This window comes from Mixophyes fleayi, unplaced genomic scaffold, assembly GCF_038048845.1.
Source record: "Mixophyes fleayi isolate aMixFle1 unplaced genomic scaffold, aMixFle1.hap1 Scaffold_2085, whole genome shotgun sequence".
Lineage (NCBI taxonomy): Eukaryota > Metazoa > Chordata > Amphibia > Anura > Limnodynastidae > Mixophyes > Mixophyes fleayi.
Window position 1 is genome coordinate 52,501 of NW_027446291.1, and position 14,110 is coordinate 66,610.

A 14,110-nucleotide genomic window follows, 5' to 3' on the forward strand; every position below is an offset into this window, starting at 1 on the left:
CAGCACCTGGTATCCCCAGGTGGTCTTGCATCCAAGTACTAACCAGGCTCGGCTCTGCTTAGCTTCCAAGATCAGGCTTGTTCATGGTGGTGTGACTGTAGATATTGGTTTCCTATTGACCGCCATCTCTTATACATCTAAAAACCAGCATTGAAGGAAGCCGGAACAAGAGAGAAAAAAAAAAAGCCTACAGCACCAGGTATTCCCAGGTGGTCTCCCATCCAAGTACTAACCAGGCCTGACCCTGCTTAGCTTCCAAGATCATACGAGATTGGGCTTGTTTAGAGATGTGTAGCTGTAGGTTTTGGTTTCCTATTGACCTACATCTCTTATAATCTCAAAACCAGCATTGAAGGAAGCCGGAACAAGAGAGAAAAAAAAAAGGCCTACAGCACCTGGTATTCCCAGGTGGTCTCCCATCCAAGTACTAACCAGGCCCGTCCCTGCTTAGCTTCCAAGATCAGACGAGATTGGGCTTGTTCAGGGTGGTGTGGCTGTAGGTATTGTTTTCCTATTGACCTACATCTCTTATACATCTAGAAAACAGCATTGAAGGAAGCCGGAACAAGAGAGAAGAAAAAAAGGCCTACAGCACCTGGTATTCCCAGGTGGTCTCCCATCCAAGTACTAACCAGGCCCGGCTCTGCTTAGCTTCCAAGATCAGATGAGATTGGGCTTGTTCAGGGTGGTGTGGCTGCAGGTATTGGTTTCCTATTGACCTACATCTCTTATACATCTGAAAACCAGCATTGAAGGAGGCCGGAACAAGAGAGAAAAAAAAAAGCCTACAGCACCTCGTATTTCCAGGTGGTCTCCCATCCAACTACTAACCAGGCCCAGCCCTGCTTAGCTACCAAGATCAGACGAGATTGGGCTTGTTCAGGGTGGTGTGGCTGTAGGTATTGTTTTCCTATTGACCTACATCTCTTATACATCTAAAAACAAGCATTGAAGGAAGCCGGAACAAGAGAGAAAAAAAAAAAGGCCTACAGCACCTGGTATTCAAAGGTGGTCTCCCATCCAAGTACTAAGCAGGCCCAGCCCTGCTTAGCTTCCAAGATCAGACGAGATTGGGCTTGTGTCAGGGTGGTGTGGCTGTAGGTATTGTTTTCCTATTGACCTACATCTCTTATACATCTAGAAACTAGCATTGAAGGAAGCCGGAACAAGAGAGAAGAAAAAAAGGCCTACAGCACCTGGTATTCCCAGGTGGTCTCCCATCCAAGTACTAACCAGGCCCGTCCCTGTTTAGCTTCCAAGATCAGACGAGATTGGGCTTGTTCAGGGTGGTGTGGCTGTAGGTATTGTTTTCCTATTGACCTACATCTCTTATACATCTAGAAACCAGCATTGAAGGAAGCCGGAACAAGAGAGAAGAAAAAAAGGCCTACAGCACCTGGTATTCCCAGGTGGTCTCCCATCCAAGTACTAACCAGGCCCCGCTCTGCTTAGCTTCCAAGATCAGACGAGATTGGGCTTGTTCAGGGTGGTGTGGCTGTAGGTATTGGTTTCCTATTGACCTACATCTCTTATACATCTCAAAACCAGCATTGAAGGAGGCCGGAACAAGAGAGAAAAAAAAAAGCCTACAGCACCTGGTATTTCCAGGTGGTCTCCCATCCAAGTACTAACCAGGCCCAGCCCTGCTTAGCTTCCAAGATCAGATGAGATTGGGCTTGTTCAGGGTGGTGTGGCTGTAGGTATTTGTTTCCTATTGACCTACATCTCTTATACATCTAGAAACCAGCATTAAAGGAAGCCGGAACAAGAGAGAAGAAAAAAAGGCCTACAGCACCTGGTATTCCCAGGTGGTCTCCCATCCAAGTACTAACCAGGCCCGTCCCTGCTTAGCTTCCAAGATCAGACGAGATTGGGCTTGTTCAGGGTGGTGTGGCTGTAGGCATTGTTTTCCTATTGACCTACATCTCTTATACATCTAGAAACCAGCATTGAAGGAAGCCGTAACAAGAGAGAAGAAAAAAAGGCCTACAGCACCTCGTATTCCCAGGTGGTCTCCCATCCAAGTACTAACCAGGCCTGGCTCTGCTTAGCTTCCAAGATCAGACGAGATTGGGCTTGTTCAGGGTGGTGTGGCTGTAGGTATTGGCTTCCTAATGACCTACATCTCTTATACATCTCAAAACCAGCATTGAAGGAGGCCGGAACAAGAGAGAAAAAAAATGCCTACAGCACCTGGTATTTCCAGGTGGTCTCCCATCCAAGTACTAACCAGGCCCAGCCCTGCTTAGCTTCCAAGATCAGACGAGATTGGGCTTGTTCAGGGTGGTGTGGCTGTAGGTATTGATTTCCTATTGACCTACATCTCTTATACATCTAGAAACCAGCATTGAAGGAAGCCGGAACAAGAGAGAAGAAAAAAAGGCCTACAGCACCTGGTATTCCCAGGTGGTCTCCCATCCAAGTACTAACCAGGCCTGTCCCTGCTTAGCTTCCAAGATCAGATGAGATTGGGCTTGTTCAGGGTGGTGTGGCTGTAGGTATTGTTTTCCTATTGACCTACATCTCTTATACATCTAGAAACCAGCATTGAAGGAAGCCGGAACAAGAGAGAAGAAAAAAAGGCCTACAGCACCTGGTATTCCCAGGTGGTCTCCCATACAAGTACTAACCAGGCCCGGCTCTGCTTAGCTTCCAAGATCAGACGAGATTGGGCTTGTTCAGGGTGGTGTGGCTGTAGGTATTGGTTTCCTATTGACCTACATCTCTTATACATCTCAAAACCAGCATTGAAGGAGGCCGGAACAAGAGAGAAAAAAAATGCCTACAGCACCTGGTATTTCCAGGTGGTCTCCCATCCAAGTACTAACCAGGCCCAGCCCTGCTTAGCTTCCAAGATCAGATGAGATTGGGCTTGTTCAGGGTGGTGTGGCTGTAGGTATTGCTTTCTTATTGACCTACATCTCTTATACATCTCAAAACCAGCATTGAAGGAAGTCGGAACAAGAGAGAAAAAAAAAAGGGCCTACAGCACCTGGTATCCCCAGGTGGTCTCGCATCCAAGTACTAACTAGGCCTGGCTCTGCTTAGCTTCCAAGATCAGGCTTGTTCAGGGTGGTGTGACTGTAGGTATTGGTTTCCTATTGACCTACATCTCTTATACATCTAAAAACCAGCATTGAAGGAAGCCGGAACAAGAGAGAAAAAAAAAAAGCCTACAGCACCTGGTATTTCCAGGTGGTCTCCCATCCAAGTACTAACCAGGCCCAGCCCTGCTTAGCTTCCAAGATCAGACGAGATTGGGCTTGTTCAGGGTGGTGGGGCTGTAGGTATTGATTTCCTATTGACCTACATCTCTTATACATCTAGAAACCAGCATTGAAGGAAGCCGGAACAAGAGAGAAGAAAAAAAGGCCTACAGCACCTGGTATTCCCAGGTGGTCTCCCATCCAAGTACTAACCAGGCCCGTCCCAGCTTAGCTTCCAAGATCAGACGAGATTGGGCTTGTTCAGGGTGGTGTGGCTGTAGGTATTGTTTTCCTATTGACCTACATCTCTTATACATCTAGAAACCAGCATTGAAGGAAGCCGGAACAAGAGAGAAGAAAAAAAGGCCTACAGGACCTGGTATTCCCAGGTGGTCTCCCATCCAAGTACTAACCAGGCCCGGCTCTGCTTAGCTTCCAAGATCAGACGAGATTGGGCTTGTTCAGGGTGGTGTGGCTGTAGGTATTGGTTTACTATTGACCTACATCTCTTATACATCTCAAAACCAGCATTGAAGGAGGCCGGAACAAGAGAGAAAAAAAAAAGCCTACAGCACCTGGTATTTCCAGGTGGTCTCCCATCCAAGTACTAACCAGGCCCAGACCTGCTTAGCTTCCAAGATCAGACGAGATTGGGCTTGTTCAGGGTGGTGTGGCTGTAGGTATTGGGGACTTATTGACCTACATCTCTTATACATCTCAAAACCAGCATTGAAGGAAGTCGGAACAAGAGAGAAAAAAAAAAGGGCCTACAGCACCTGGTATCCCCAGGTGGTCTCGCATCCAAATACTAACCAGGCCTGGCTCTGCTTAGCTTCCAAGATCAGGCTTGTTCAGGGTGGTGTGGCTGTAGGTATTGGTTTCTTATTGACTTACATCTCTTATACATCTAAAAACCAGCATTGAAGGAAGCCGGAACAAGAGAGAAAAAAAAAAAGCCTACAGCACCTGGTATTCCCAGGTGGTCTCCCATCCAAGTACTAACCAGGCCTGGCCCTGCTTAGCTTCCAAGATCAAGCGAGATTGGGCTTGTTTAGAGATGTGTAGCTGTAGGTTTTGGTTTCCTATTGACCTACATCTCTTATAATCTCAAAACCAGCATTGAAGGAAGCCGGAACAAGAGAGAAAAAAAAAAGGCCTACAGCACCTGGTATTCCCAGGTAGTCTCCCATCCAAGTACTAACCAGGTCCGTCCCTGCTTAGCTTCCAAGATCAGACGAGATTGGGCTTGTTCAGGGTGGTGTGGCTGTAGGTATTGTTTTCCTATTGACCTACATCTCTTATACATCTAGAAAACAGCATTGAAGGAAGCCGGAACAAGAGAGAAGATAAAAAAGGCCAACAGCACCTGGTATTCCCAGGTGGTCTCCCATCCAAGTACTAACCAGGCCCGGCTCTGCTTAGCTTCCAAGATCAGACGAGATTGGGCTTGTTCAGGGTGGTGTGGCTGTAGGTATTGTTTTCCTATTGACCTACATCTCTTATACATCTCAAAATCAGCATTGAAGGAGGCCGGAACAAGAGAGAAAAAAAAAAGCCTACAGAACCTGGTATTTCCAGGTGGTCTCCCATCCAAGTACTAACCAGGCCCAGCCCTGCTTAGCTTCCAAGATCAGACGAGATTGGGCTTGTTCAGGGTGGTGTGGCTGTAGGTATTGTTTTCCTATTGACCTACATCTCTTATACATCTAAAAACAAGCATTGAAGGAAGCCGGAACAAGAGAGAAAAAAAAAAGGCCTACAGCACCTGGTATTCCCAGGTGGTCTCCCATCCAAGTACTAACCAGGCCCGGCCCTGCTTAGCTTCCAAGATCAGACGAGATTGGGCTTGTTCAGGGTGGTGTGGCTGTAGGTATTGGTTTTCTAATGACCTACATCACTTATACATTTTAAAACCAGCATTGAAGGAAGCCAGAACAAGATATAAAAAAAAAAGTACTAACCAGGCCCGGACCTGCTTAGCTTTCAAGATCAGACGAGATTCGGCTTGTTCAGGGTGGTGGGGCTGTAGGTATTGGTTTCATATTGACCTACATCTCTTATACATCTCAAAACCAGCATTGAAGGAAGTCGGAACAAGAGAGAAAAAAAAAAGGGCCTACAGCACCTGGTATTCCCAGGTGGTTTTGCATCCAAGTACTAACCAGCCCCTGCTCTGCTTAGTTTCCAAGATCAGACGAGATTGGGCTTGTTCAGGGTGGTGTGGATGTAGGTATTGGTTTCCTATTGACCTACATCTCTTATACATCTAAAAACCAGCATTGAAGGAAGCCGGAACAAGAGAGAAGAAAAAAAGGCCTACAGCACCTGGTATTCCCAGGTGGTCTCCCATCCAACTACTAACCAGGCCTGGCTCTGCTTAGCTTCCAAGATCAGATGAGATTGGGCTTGTTCAGGATGGTGTGGCAGTAGGTATTGTTTTCTTATTGACCTACATCTCTTATACATCTCAAAACCAGCATTGAAGAAGGCCGGAACAAGAGAGAAAAAAAAAAGCCTACAGCACCTGGTATTTCCAGGTGGTCTCCAATCCAAGTACTAACCAGGCCCAGCCCTGCTTAGCTTCCAAGATCATACAAGATTGGGGTTGTTCAGGGTGCTGTGGCTGTAGGTATTGTTTTCCTATTGACCTACATCTCTTATACATCTAAAAACAAGCATTGAAGGAAGCCGGAACAAGAGAGAAAAAAAAAAAGGCCTACAGCACCTGGTATTCCCAGGTGGTCTTTGAGCCAAGTACTAACCAGGCCCGGCCCTGCTTAGCTTCCAAGATCAGACGAGATTGGGCTTGTCCAGGGTGGTGTGGCTGTAGGTATTGGTTTCCTAATGACCTACATCACTTATACCTTTTAAAACCAGCATTGAAGGAAGCCAGAACAAGAGAGAAAAAAAAAAGTACTAACCAGGCCCGGACTTGCTTAGCTTTCAAGATCAGACAAGATTGGGCTTGTCCAGGGTGGTGTGGCTGTAGGTATTGGTTTCCTATTGACCTACATCTCTTATAATCTCAAAACCAGCATTGAAGAAGGCCGGAACAAGAGAGAAAAAAAAAAGCCTACAGCACCTGGTATTTCCAGGTGGTCTCCAATCCAAGTACTAACCAGGCCCAGCCCTGCTTAGCTTCCAAGATCATACAAGATTGGGGTTGTTCAGGGTGCTGTGGCTGTAGGTATTGTTTTCCTATTGACCTACATCTCTTATACATCTAAAAACAAGCATTGAAGGAAGCCGGAACAAGAGAGAAAAAAAAAAAGGCCTACAGCACCTGGTATTCCCAGGTGGTCTTTGAGCCAAGTACTAACCAGGCCCGGCCCTGCTTAGCTTCCAAGATCAGACGAGATTGGGCTTGTCCAGGGTGGTGTGGCTGTAGGTATTGGTTTCCTAATGACCTACATCACTTATACCTTTTAAAACCAGCATTGAAGGAAGCCAGAACAAGAGAGAAAAAAAAAAGTACTAACCAGGCCCGGACTTGCTTAGCTTTCAAGATCAGACAAGATTGGGCTTGTCCAGGGTGGTGTGGCTGTAGGTATTGGTTTCCTATTGACCTACATCTCTTATAATCTCAAAACCAGCATTGAAGGAAGCCGGAACAAGAGAGAAAAAAAAAAGGCCTACAGCACCTGGTATTCCCAGGTGGTCTCCCATCCAAGTACTAACCAGGCCCGTCCCTGCTTAGCTTCCAAGATCAGATGAGATTGGGCTTGTTCAGGGTGGTGTGGATGTAGGTACTGGTTTCCTATTGACCTACATCTCTTATACATCTAAAAACCAGCATTGAAGGAAGCCGGAACAAGAGAGAAAAAAAAAAGGCCTACAGCACCTGGTATTCCCAGGTGGTCTCCCATCCAAACACTAACCAGGCTCGTCCCTGCTTAGCTTCCAAGATCAGACGAGATTGGGCTTGTTCAGGGTGGTGCGGCTGTAGGTATTGTTTTCCTATTGACCTACATCTCTTATACATCTAAAAACCAGCATTGAAGGAAGCCGGAACAAGAGAGAAGAAAAAAAGGCCTACAGCACCTTGTATTCCCAGGTGGTCTCCCATCCAAGTACTAACCAGGCCCAGCTCTGCTTAGCTTCCAAGATCAGACGAGATTGGGCTTGTTCAGGGTGGTGTGGCTGTAGGTATTGGTTCCTTATTGACCTACATCTCTTATACATCTCAAAACCAGCATTGAAGGAGGCCGGAACAAGAGAGAAAAAAAATGCCTACAGCACCTGGTATTTCCAGGTGGTCTTCCATCCAAGTACTAACCAGGGCCAGCCCTGCTTAACTTCCAAGATCAGATAAGATTGGGCTTGTTCAGGATGGTGTGGCAGTAGGTATTATTTTCTTATTGACCTACATCTCTTATACATCTCAAAACCAGCATTGAAGGAGGCCGGAACAAGAGAGAAGAAAAAAAGGCCTACAGCACCTTGTATTCCCAGGTGGTCTCCCATCCAAGTACTAACCAGGCCCAGCTCTGCTTAGCTTCCAAGATCAGACGAGATTGGGCTTGTTCAGGGTGGTGTGGCTGTAGGTATTGGTTCCTTATTGACCTACATCTCTTATACATCTCAAAACCAGCATTGAAGGAGGCCGGAACAAGAGAGAAAAAAAATGCCTACAGCACCTGGTATTCCCAGGTGGTCTCCCATCCAAGTACTAACCAGGCCTGGCCCTGCTTAGCTTCCAAGATCAGACGAGATTGGGCTTCTCCAGGGTGGTGTGGCTGTAGGTATTGGTTTCCTAATGACCTACATCACTTATACATTTTAAAACCAGCATTGAAGGAAGCCAGAACAAGAGAGAAAAAAAAAAGTACTAACCAGGCCTGGACCTGCTTAGCTTTCAAGATCAGACGAGATTGGGCTTGTTCAGGGTGGTGTGGCTGAAGGTATTTGTTTCCTATTGACCTACATCTCTTATACATCTAGAAACCAGCATTGAAGGAAGCCGGAACAAGAGAGAAGAAAAAAAGGCCTACAGCACCTGGTATTCCCAGGTGGTCTCCCATCCAAGTACTAACCAGGCCTGTCCCTGCTTAGCTTCCAAGATCAGACGAGATTGGGCTTGTTCAGGGTGGTGTGGCTGTAGGTATTGTTTTCCTATTGACCTACATCTTTTATACATCTAAAAACAAGCATTGAAGGAAGTCGGAACAAGAGAGAAAAAAAAAAAGTCCTACAGCACCTGGTATTCCCAGGTGGTCTCCCATCCAAGTACTAACCAGGCCCGGCCCTGCTTAGCTTCCAAGATCAGACGAGATTGGGCTTCTCCAGGGTGGTGTGGCTGTAGGTATTGGTTTCCTAATGACCTACATCACTTATACATTTTAAAACCAGCATTGAAGGAAGCCAGAACAAGAGAGAAAAAAAAAAGTACTAACTAGGCCTGGACCTGCTTAGCTTTCAAGATCAGACAAGATTGGGCTTGTTCAGGATGGTGTGGCAGTAGGTATTATTTTCTTATTGACCTACATCTCTTATACATCTCAAAACCAGCATTGAAGGAGGCCGGAACAAGAGAGAAAAAAAAAAGCCTACAGCACCTGGTATTTCCAGGTGGTCTCCCATCCAAGTACTAACCAGGCCCAGCCCTGCTTAGCTTCCAAGATCAAACGAGATTGGGATTGTTCAGGGTGCTGTGGCTGTAGGTATTGTTTTCTTATTGACCTACATCTCTTATACATCTAAAAACAAGCATTGAAGGAAGCCGGAACAAGAGAGAAAAAAAAAAAGGCCTACAGCACCTGGTATTCCCAGGTGGTCTCTGAGCCAAGTACTAACCAGGCCCGGCCCTGCTTAGCTTCCAAGATCAGACGAGATTGGGCTTGTCCAGGGTGGTGTGGCTGTAGGTATTGGTTTCCTAATGACCTACATCACTTATACATTTTAAAATCAGCATTGAAGGAAGCCAGAACAAGAGAGAAAAAAAAAAGTACTAACCAGGCCCGGACCTGCTTAGCTTTCAAGATCAGACAAGATTGGGCTTGTCCAGGGTGGTGTGGCTGTAGGTATTGGTTTCTTATTGACCTACATCTCTTATACATCTCAAAACCAGCATTGAAGGAGGCCGGAACAAGAGAGAAAAAAAAAAGCCTACAGCCCCTGGTATTTCCAGGAGGTCTCCCATCCAAGTACTAACCAGGCCCAGCCCTGCTTAGCTTCCAAGATCAGGCTTGTTCAGGGTGGTGTGGCTGTAGGTATTGGTTTCCTATTGACCTACATCTCTTATACATCTCAAAACCAGCATTGAAGGAAGTCGGAACAAGAGAGAAAAAAAAAAGGGCCTACAGCACCTGGTATTCCCAGGTGGTCTCGCATCCAAGTACTAACCAGCCCCGGCTCTGCTTAGCTTCCAAGATCAGACGAGATTGGGCTTGTTCAGGGTGGTGTGTCTGTAGGTATTGGTTTCCTATTGACCTACATCTCTTATACATCTAAAAACCAGCATTGAAGGAAGCCGGAACAAGAGAGAAAAAAAAAAGGCCTACAGCACCTGGTATTCCCAGGTGGTCTCCCATCCAAGTACTAACCAGGCCCGTCTCTGCTTAGCTTCCAACATCAGACGAGATTGGGCTTGTTCAGGGTGGTGTGGCTGTAGGTATTGGTTTCCTATTGACCTACATCTCTTATACATCTCAAAACCAGCATTGAGGGAAGTCGGAACAAGAGAGAAAAAAAAAAGGGCCTACAGCACCTGGTATCCCAGGTGGTCTCGCATCCAAGTACTAACCAGGCCCGGCTTTTGCTTAGCTTCCAAGATCAGGCTTGTTCAGGGTGGTGTGGCTGTAGGTATTGGTTTCCTATTGCCCTACATCTCTTATAATCTAAAAACCAGCATTGAAGGAAGCCGGTACAAGAGAGAAAAAAAAAAGGCATACAGCACCTGGTATTCCCAGGTGGTCTCCCATCCAAGTACTAACCAGGCCCGTCCCTGCTTAGCTTCCAAGATCAGATGAGATTGGGCTTGTCCAGGGTGGTGTGGCTGTAGGTATTGTTTTCCTATTGACCTACATCTCTTATACATCTAGAAAACAGCATTGAAGGAAGCCGGAACAAGAGAGAAGAAAAAAAGGGCCTACAGCACCTGGTATTCCCAGGTGGTCTCCCGTCCAAGTACTAACCAGGCCTGTCCCTGCTTAGCTTCCAAGATCAGACGAGATTGGGCTTGTTCAGGGTGGTGTGGCTGTAGGTATTGTTTTCCTATTGACCTACATCTCTTATACATCTAGAAAACAGCACTGAAGGAAGCCGGAACAAGAGAGAAGAAAAAAAGACCTACAGCACCTGGTATTCCCAGGTGGTCTCCCATCCAAGTACTAACCAGGCCTGGCTCTGCTTAGCTTCCAAGATCAGACGAGATTGGGGCTTGTTCAGGGTGGTGTGGCTGTAGGTATTGGTTTCCTATTGACCTACATCTCTTATACATCTCAAAACCAGCATTGAAAGAGGCCGGAACAAGAGAGAAAAAAAAAAGCCTACAGCACCTGGTATTTCCAGGCGATCTCTAATCCAAGTACTAACCAGGCCCAGCCCTGCTTAGCTTCCAAGATCAGACGAGATTGGGCTTGTTCAGGGTGGTGTGGCTGAAGGTATTCGTTTCCTATTGACCTACATCTCTTATACATCTAGAAACCAGCATTGAAAGCCGGAACAAGAGAGAAGAAAAAAAGGCCTACAGCACCTGGTATTCCCAGGTGGTCTCCCATCCAAGTACTAACCAGGCCCGTCCCTGCTTAGCTTCCAAGATCAGACGAGATTGGGCTTGTTCAGGGTGGTGTGGCTGTAGGTATTGTTTTCCTATTGACCTACATCTTTTATACATCTAAAAACAAGCATTGAAGGAAGTCGGAACAAGAGAGAAAAAAAAAAAGTCCTACAGCACCTGGTATTCCCAGGTGGTCTCCCATCCAAGTACTAACCAGGCCCGGCCCTGCTTAGCTTCCAAGATCAGACGAGATTGGGCTTCTCCAGGGTGGTGTGGCTGTAGGTATTGGTTTCCTAATGACCTACATCACTTATACATTTTAAAACCAGCATTGAAGGAAGCCAGAACAGGAGAGAAAAAAAAAGTACTAACCAGGCCAGACCTGCTTAGCTTTCAAGATCAGACGAGATTGGGCTTGTTCAGGGTGGTGTGGCTGTAGGTATTGGTTTCCTATTGACCTACATCTCTTATACATCTAAAAACCAGCATTGAAGGAAGCCGGAACAAGAGAGAAAAAAAAAAGGCCTACAGCACCTGGTATTCCCAGGTGGTCTCCCACCCAAGTTCTAACCAGGCCCGTCCCTGCTTAGCTTCCAAGATCAGATGAGATTGGGCTTGTTCAGGGTGGTGCGGCTGTAGGTATTGTTTTCATATTGACCTACATCTCTTATACATCTAAAAACCCGCATTGAAGGAAGCCGGAACAAGAGAGAAAAAAAAAGAGCCTGCAGCACCTGGTATTCCCAGATGGTCTCCCATCCAAGTACTAACTAGGCCTGGCCCTGCTTAGCTTCCAAGATCAGATGAGATTGGGCTTGTTCAGGGTGGTGTGGCTGTAGGTATTAGTTTCCTAATGACCTACATCACTTATACATCTCAAAACCAGCATTGAAGGAAGCCAGAACAAGAGAGAAAAAAAAGTACTAACCAGGCCCGGACCTGCTTAGCTTTCAAGATCAGACGAGATTGGGCTTGTTCAGGCTGGTGTGGCTGTAGGTATTGGTTTACTATTGACCTACATCTTTTATACATCTCAAAACCAGCATTGAAGGAGGCCGGAACAAGAGAGAAAAAAAAAAGCCTACAGCATCTGGTATTTCCAGGTGGTCTCCCATCCAAGTACTAACCAGGCCCAGCCCTTGTTAGCTTCCATGATCAGACGAGATTGGCTTGTTCAGGGTGTTGTGGCTGTAGGTATTGTTTTCCTATTGACCTACATCTCTTATTCATCTAAAAACAAGCATTGAAGGAAGCCGGAACAAGAGAGAAAAAAAAAAGGCCTACAGCACCTGGTATTCCCAGGTGGTCTCCCATCCAAGTACTAACCAGGCTCGTCCCTGCTTAGCTTCCAAGATCAGACGAGATTGGGCTTGTTCAGGGTGGTGCGGCTGTAGGTATTGTTTTCGTTTTGACCTACATCTCTTATACATCTAAAAACCAGCATTGAAGGAAGCCGAACAAGAGAGAAGAAAAAAATGCCTACAGCACCTTGTATTCCCAGGTGGCCTCCATCCAAGTACTAACCAGGCCCGGCTCTGCTTAGCTTCCAAGATCAGACGAGATTGGGCTTGTTCAGGGTGGTGTGGCTGTAGGTATTGGTTTCCTATTGACCTACATCTCTTATACATCTCAAAACCAGCATTGAAGGAGGCCGGAACAAGAGAGAAAAAATATGCCTACAGCACCTGGTATTTCCAGGTGGTCTCCCATCCAAGTACTAACCAGGCCCAGCCCTGCTTAACTTCCAAGATCAGATGAGATTGGGCTTGTTCAGGGTGGTGTGGCAGTAGGTATTGTTTTCTTATTGACCTACATCTCTTATACATCTCAAAACCAGCATTGAAGGAGGCCGGAACAAGAGAGAAAAAAAAAAGCCTACAGCACCTGGTATTTCCAGGTGGTCTCCCATCCAAGTACTAACCAGGCCCAGCCCTGCTTAGCTTCCAAGATCAAACGAGATTGGGATTGTTCAGGGTGCTGTGGCTGTAGGTATTGGTTTCCTAATGACCTACATCACTTATACATTTTAAAACCAGCATTGAAGGAAGCCAGAACAAGAGAGAAAAAAAAAAGTACCAACCAGGCCCGGGACCTGCTTAGCTTTCAAGATCAGACAAGATTGGGCTTGTTCAGGGTGGTGTGGCTGTAGGTATTGGTTTCCTATTGACCTACATCTCTTATACATCTCAAAACCAGCATTGAAGGAAGTCGGAACAAGAGAGAAAAAAAAAAGGGCCTACAGCACCTGGTATTCCCAGGTGGTCTCGCATCCAAGTACTAACCAGGCCCAGCGATGCTTAGCTTCCAAGATCAGACAAGATTGGGCTTGTTCAGGGTGGTGTGGCTGTAGGTTTTGGTTTCCTATTGACCTACATCTCTTATACATCTCAAAACCAGCATTGAAGGAAGTCGGAACAAGAGAGAAAAAAAAAAGGGCCTACAGCACCTGCTATTCCCAGGTGGTCTCGCATCCAAGTACTAACCAGCCCCGGCTCTGCTTAGCTTCCAAGATCAGACGAGATTGGGGCTTGTTCAGGGTGGTGTGGCTGTAGGTATTGGTTTCCTATTGACCTACATCTCTTATACATCTAAAAACCAGCATTGAAGGAAGCCGGAACAAGAGAGAAAAAAAAAAGGCCTATAGCACCTGGTATTCCCAGGTGGTCTCCCATCCAAGTACTAACCAGGGCCCGTCCCTGCTTAGCTTCCAAGATCAGACGAGATTGGGCTTGTTCAGGGTGGTGCGGCTGTAGGTATTGTTTTCCTATTGACCTACATCTCTTATACATCTAAAAACCAGCATTGAAGGAAGCCGGAACAAGAGAGAAGAAAAAAAGGCCTACAGCACCTGGTATTCCCAGGTGGTCTCCCATCTAAGTACTAACCAGGCCTGGCTCTGCTTAGCTTCCAAGATCAGACGAGATTGGGCTTGTTCAGGGTGGTGTGGCTGTAGGTATTGGTTTTCTAATAACCTACATCACTTATACATTTTAAAACCAGCATTGAAGGAAGCCAGAACAAGAGAGAAAAAAAAAAAGTACTAACCAGGCCCGGACCTGCTTAGCTTTCAAGATCAGACGAGATTGGGCTTGTTCAGGGTGGTGTGGCTGTAGGTATTGGTTTTCTAATAACCTACATCACTTATACATTTTAAAACCAGCATTGAAGGAAGCCAGAACAAGAGAGA

At 46.3% G+C, this 14,110-nt stretch overlaps 23 non-coding genes and 35 pseudogenes across 23 annotated transcripts; all 58 read right to left on the minus strand.

Annotated features, from left to right (window-relative positions):
- Positions 1 to 184: 184 nt before the first annotated feature.
- Positions 185 to 303, minus strand: LOC142121053 (5S ribosomal RNA; annotated as a pseudogene).
- An 80-nt stretch (positions 304 to 383) lies between these two features.
- On the minus strand, positions 384 to 502 carry LOC142121048 (5S ribosomal RNA). The gene has a single exon (XR_012683861.1). It is a non-coding gene; the product is annotated as a 5S ribosomal RNA (ribosomal RNA).
- Positions 503 to 583: 81 nt separating this feature from the next.
- Positions 584 to 702, minus strand: LOC142120883 (5S ribosomal RNA). Its single transcript, XR_012683794.1, has one exon. It is a non-coding gene; the product is annotated as a 5S ribosomal RNA (ribosomal RNA).
- An 80-nt stretch (positions 703 to 782) lies between these two features.
- LOC142121010 (5S ribosomal RNA) lies at positions 783 to 901 on the minus strand (annotated as a pseudogene).
- Positions 902 to 983: 82 nt separating this feature from the next.
- Positions 984 to 1,103, minus strand: LOC142121022 (5S ribosomal RNA; annotated as a pseudogene).
- An 81-nt stretch (positions 1,104 to 1,184) lies between these two features.
- Positions 1,185 to 1,303, minus strand: LOC142121133 (5S ribosomal RNA). The gene has a single exon (XR_012683875.1). It is a non-coding gene; the product is annotated as a 5S ribosomal RNA (ribosomal RNA).
- An 81-nt stretch (positions 1,304 to 1,384) lies between these two features.
- On the minus strand, positions 1,385 to 1,503 carry LOC142120887 (5S ribosomal RNA). The gene has a single exon (XR_012683798.1). It is a non-coding gene; the product is annotated as a 5S ribosomal RNA (ribosomal RNA).
- Positions 1,504 to 1,583: 80 nt separating this feature from the next.
- LOC142121132 (5S ribosomal RNA) lies at positions 1,584 to 1,702 on the minus strand. Its single transcript, XR_012683874.1, has one exon. It is a non-coding gene; the product is annotated as a 5S ribosomal RNA (ribosomal RNA).
- Positions 1,703 to 1,783: 81 nt separating this feature from the next.
- Positions 1,784 to 1,902, minus strand: LOC142121147 (5S ribosomal RNA). The gene has a single exon (XR_012683888.1). It is a non-coding gene; the product is annotated as a 5S ribosomal RNA (ribosomal RNA).
- An 81-nt stretch (positions 1,903 to 1,983) lies between these two features.
- On the minus strand, positions 1,984 to 2,102 carry LOC142121021 (5S ribosomal RNA; annotated as a pseudogene).
- A 79-nt stretch (positions 2,103 to 2,181) lies between these two features.
- Positions 2,182 to 2,300, minus strand: LOC142120878 (5S ribosomal RNA). The gene has a single exon (XR_012683790.1). It is a non-coding gene; the product is annotated as a 5S ribosomal RNA (ribosomal RNA).
- An 81-nt stretch (positions 2,301 to 2,381) lies between these two features.
- On the minus strand, positions 2,382 to 2,500 carry LOC142120875 (5S ribosomal RNA). The gene has a single exon (XR_012683787.1). It is a non-coding gene; the product is annotated as a 5S ribosomal RNA (ribosomal RNA).
- An 81-nt stretch (positions 2,501 to 2,581) lies between these two features.
- On the minus strand, positions 2,582 to 2,700 carry LOC142120932 (5S ribosomal RNA). Its single transcript, XR_012683840.1, has one exon. It is a non-coding gene; the product is annotated as a 5S ribosomal RNA (ribosomal RNA).
- A 79-nt stretch (positions 2,701 to 2,779) lies between these two features.
- LOC142121141 (5S ribosomal RNA) lies at positions 2,780 to 2,898 on the minus strand. The gene has a single exon (XR_012683883.1). It is a non-coding gene; the product is annotated as a 5S ribosomal RNA (ribosomal RNA).
- A 272-nt stretch (positions 2,899 to 3,170) lies between these two features.
- On the minus strand, positions 3,171 to 3,289 carry LOC142120936 (5S ribosomal RNA). Its single transcript, XR_012683843.1, has one exon. It is a non-coding gene; the product is annotated as a 5S ribosomal RNA (ribosomal RNA).
- Positions 3,290 to 3,370: 81 nt separating this feature from the next.
- LOC142120860 (5S ribosomal RNA) lies at positions 3,371 to 3,489 on the minus strand. Its single transcript, XR_012683773.1, has one exon. It is a non-coding gene; the product is annotated as a 5S ribosomal RNA (ribosomal RNA).
- Positions 3,490 to 3,570: 81 nt separating this feature from the next.
- On the minus strand, positions 3,571 to 3,689 carry LOC142120975 (5S ribosomal RNA; annotated as a pseudogene).
- Positions 3,690 to 3,769: 80 nt separating this feature from the next.
- Positions 3,770 to 3,888, minus strand: LOC142120953 (5S ribosomal RNA; annotated as a pseudogene).
- Positions 3,889 to 4,160: 272 nt separating this feature from the next.
- LOC142121082 (5S ribosomal RNA) lies at positions 4,161 to 4,279 on the minus strand (annotated as a pseudogene).
- An 80-nt stretch (positions 4,280 to 4,359) lies between these two features.
- LOC142120926 (5S ribosomal RNA) lies at positions 4,360 to 4,478 on the minus strand. Its single transcript, XR_012683834.1, has one exon. It is a non-coding gene; the product is annotated as a 5S ribosomal RNA (ribosomal RNA).
- An 82-nt stretch (positions 4,479 to 4,560) lies between these two features.
- LOC142120934 (5S ribosomal RNA) lies at positions 4,561 to 4,679 on the minus strand. Its single transcript, XR_012683842.1, has one exon. It is a non-coding gene; the product is annotated as a 5S ribosomal RNA (ribosomal RNA).
- An 80-nt stretch (positions 4,680 to 4,759) lies between these two features.
- LOC142120958 (5S ribosomal RNA) lies at positions 4,760 to 4,878 on the minus strand (annotated as a pseudogene).
- Positions 4,879 to 4,959: 81 nt separating this feature from the next.
- Positions 4,960 to 5,078, minus strand: LOC142120937 (5S ribosomal RNA). The gene has a single exon (XR_012683844.1). It is a non-coding gene; the product is annotated as a 5S ribosomal RNA (ribosomal RNA).
- Positions 5,079 to 5,319: 241 nt separating this feature from the next.
- On the minus strand, positions 5,320 to 5,438 carry LOC142121118 (5S ribosomal RNA; annotated as a pseudogene).
- Positions 5,439 to 5,519: 81 nt separating this feature from the next.
- On the minus strand, positions 5,520 to 5,638 carry LOC142121051 (5S ribosomal RNA; annotated as a pseudogene).
- An 80-nt stretch (positions 5,639 to 5,718) lies between these two features.
- On the minus strand, positions 5,719 to 5,837 carry LOC142121105 (5S ribosomal RNA; annotated as a pseudogene).
- An 82-nt stretch (positions 5,838 to 5,919) lies between these two features.
- On the minus strand, positions 5,920 to 6,038 carry LOC142121064 (5S ribosomal RNA; annotated as a pseudogene).
- Positions 6,039 to 6,276: 238 nt separating this feature from the next.
- Positions 6,277 to 6,395, minus strand: LOC142121106 (5S ribosomal RNA; annotated as a pseudogene).
- Positions 6,396 to 6,477: 82 nt separating this feature from the next.
- On the minus strand, positions 6,478 to 6,596 carry LOC142121065 (5S ribosomal RNA; annotated as a pseudogene).
- A 239-nt stretch (positions 6,597 to 6,835) lies between these two features.
- LOC142120874 (5S ribosomal RNA) lies at positions 6,836 to 6,954 on the minus strand. The gene has a single exon (XR_012683786.1). It is a non-coding gene; the product is annotated as a 5S ribosomal RNA (ribosomal RNA).
- An 81-nt stretch (positions 6,955 to 7,035) lies between these two features.
- LOC142121062 (5S ribosomal RNA) lies at positions 7,036 to 7,154 on the minus strand (annotated as a pseudogene).
- Positions 7,155 to 7,235: 81 nt separating this feature from the next.
- LOC142120969 (5S ribosomal RNA) lies at positions 7,236 to 7,354 on the minus strand (annotated as a pseudogene).
- Positions 7,355 to 7,433: 79 nt separating this feature from the next.
- LOC142121076 (5S ribosomal RNA) lies at positions 7,434 to 7,552 on the minus strand (annotated as a pseudogene).
- Positions 7,553 to 7,633: 81 nt separating this feature from the next.
- Positions 7,634 to 7,752, minus strand: LOC142120970 (5S ribosomal RNA; annotated as a pseudogene).
- Positions 7,753 to 7,831: 79 nt separating this feature from the next.
- LOC142120933 (5S ribosomal RNA) lies at positions 7,832 to 7,950 on the minus strand. Its single transcript, XR_012683841.1, has one exon. It is a non-coding gene; the product is annotated as a 5S ribosomal RNA (ribosomal RNA).
- Positions 7,951 to 8,190: 240 nt separating this feature from the next.
- LOC142120908 (5S ribosomal RNA) lies at positions 8,191 to 8,309 on the minus strand. Its single transcript, XR_012683818.1, has one exon. It is a non-coding gene; the product is annotated as a 5S ribosomal RNA (ribosomal RNA).
- An 82-nt stretch (positions 8,310 to 8,391) lies between these two features.
- LOC142121097 (5S ribosomal RNA) lies at positions 8,392 to 8,510 on the minus strand. The gene has a single exon (XR_012683866.1). It is a non-coding gene; the product is annotated as a 5S ribosomal RNA (ribosomal RNA).
- Positions 8,511 to 8,749: 239 nt separating this feature from the next.
- LOC142120989 (5S ribosomal RNA) lies at positions 8,750 to 8,868 on the minus strand (annotated as a pseudogene).
- An 82-nt stretch (positions 8,869 to 8,950) lies between these two features.
- Positions 8,951 to 9,069, minus strand: LOC142121030 (5S ribosomal RNA; annotated as a pseudogene).
- A 239-nt stretch (positions 9,070 to 9,308) lies between these two features.
- Positions 9,309 to 9,417, minus strand: LOC142121117 (5S ribosomal RNA; annotated as a pseudogene).
- An 82-nt stretch (positions 9,418 to 9,499) lies between these two features.
- LOC142121100 (5S ribosomal RNA) lies at positions 9,500 to 9,618 on the minus strand (annotated as a pseudogene).
- Positions 9,619 to 9,699: 81 nt separating this feature from the next.
- On the minus strand, positions 9,700 to 9,818 carry LOC142120993 (5S ribosomal RNA; annotated as a pseudogene).
- A 271-nt stretch (positions 9,819 to 10,089) lies between these two features.
- On the minus strand, positions 10,090 to 10,208 carry LOC142121138 (5S ribosomal RNA). The gene has a single exon (XR_012683879.1). It is a non-coding gene; the product is annotated as a 5S ribosomal RNA (ribosomal RNA).
- An 82-nt stretch (positions 10,209 to 10,290) lies between these two features.
- On the minus strand, positions 10,291 to 10,409 carry LOC142120962 (5S ribosomal RNA; annotated as a pseudogene).
- Positions 10,410 to 10,490: 81 nt separating this feature from the next.
- Positions 10,491 to 10,610, minus strand: LOC142120988 (5S ribosomal RNA; annotated as a pseudogene).
- Positions 10,611 to 10,690: 80 nt separating this feature from the next.
- Positions 10,691 to 10,809, minus strand: LOC142121042 (5S ribosomal RNA; annotated as a pseudogene).
- Positions 10,810 to 10,887: 78 nt separating this feature from the next.
- LOC142121060 (5S ribosomal RNA) lies at positions 10,888 to 11,006 on the minus strand. Its single transcript, XR_012683862.1, has one exon. It is a non-coding gene; the product is annotated as a 5S ribosomal RNA (ribosomal RNA).
- An 82-nt stretch (positions 11,007 to 11,088) lies between these two features.
- On the minus strand, positions 11,089 to 11,207 carry LOC142121109 (5S ribosomal RNA). Its single transcript, XR_012683867.1, has one exon. It is a non-coding gene; the product is annotated as a 5S ribosomal RNA (ribosomal RNA).
- Positions 11,208 to 11,445: 238 nt separating this feature from the next.
- LOC142120996 (5S ribosomal RNA) lies at positions 11,446 to 11,564 on the minus strand (annotated as a pseudogene).
- Positions 11,565 to 11,645: 81 nt separating this feature from the next.
- LOC142121017 (5S ribosomal RNA) lies at positions 11,646 to 11,764 on the minus strand (annotated as a pseudogene).
- Positions 11,765 to 12,200: 436 nt separating this feature from the next.
- On the minus strand, positions 12,201 to 12,319 carry LOC142120965 (5S ribosomal RNA; annotated as a pseudogene).
- Positions 12,320 to 12,399: 80 nt separating this feature from the next.
- LOC142121093 (5S ribosomal RNA) lies at positions 12,400 to 12,517 on the minus strand (annotated as a pseudogene).
- Positions 12,518 to 12,596: 79 nt separating this feature from the next.
- Positions 12,597 to 12,715, minus strand: LOC142120884 (5S ribosomal RNA). Its single transcript, XR_012683795.1, has one exon. It is a non-coding gene; the product is annotated as a 5S ribosomal RNA (ribosomal RNA).
- An 80-nt stretch (positions 12,716 to 12,795) lies between these two features.
- LOC142120991 (5S ribosomal RNA) lies at positions 12,796 to 12,914 on the minus strand (annotated as a pseudogene).
- Positions 12,915 to 13,156: 242 nt separating this feature from the next.
- On the minus strand, positions 13,157 to 13,275 carry LOC142121074 (5S ribosomal RNA; annotated as a pseudogene).
- An 82-nt stretch (positions 13,276 to 13,357) lies between these two features.
- On the minus strand, positions 13,358 to 13,477 carry LOC142121115 (5S ribosomal RNA; annotated as a pseudogene).
- Positions 13,478 to 13,558: 81 nt separating this feature from the next.
- Positions 13,559 to 13,678, minus strand: LOC142121026 (5S ribosomal RNA; annotated as a pseudogene).
- An 81-nt stretch (positions 13,679 to 13,759) lies between these two features.
- LOC142120981 (5S ribosomal RNA) lies at positions 13,760 to 13,878 on the minus strand (annotated as a pseudogene).
- Positions 13,879 to 14,110: the final 232 nt, after the last annotated feature.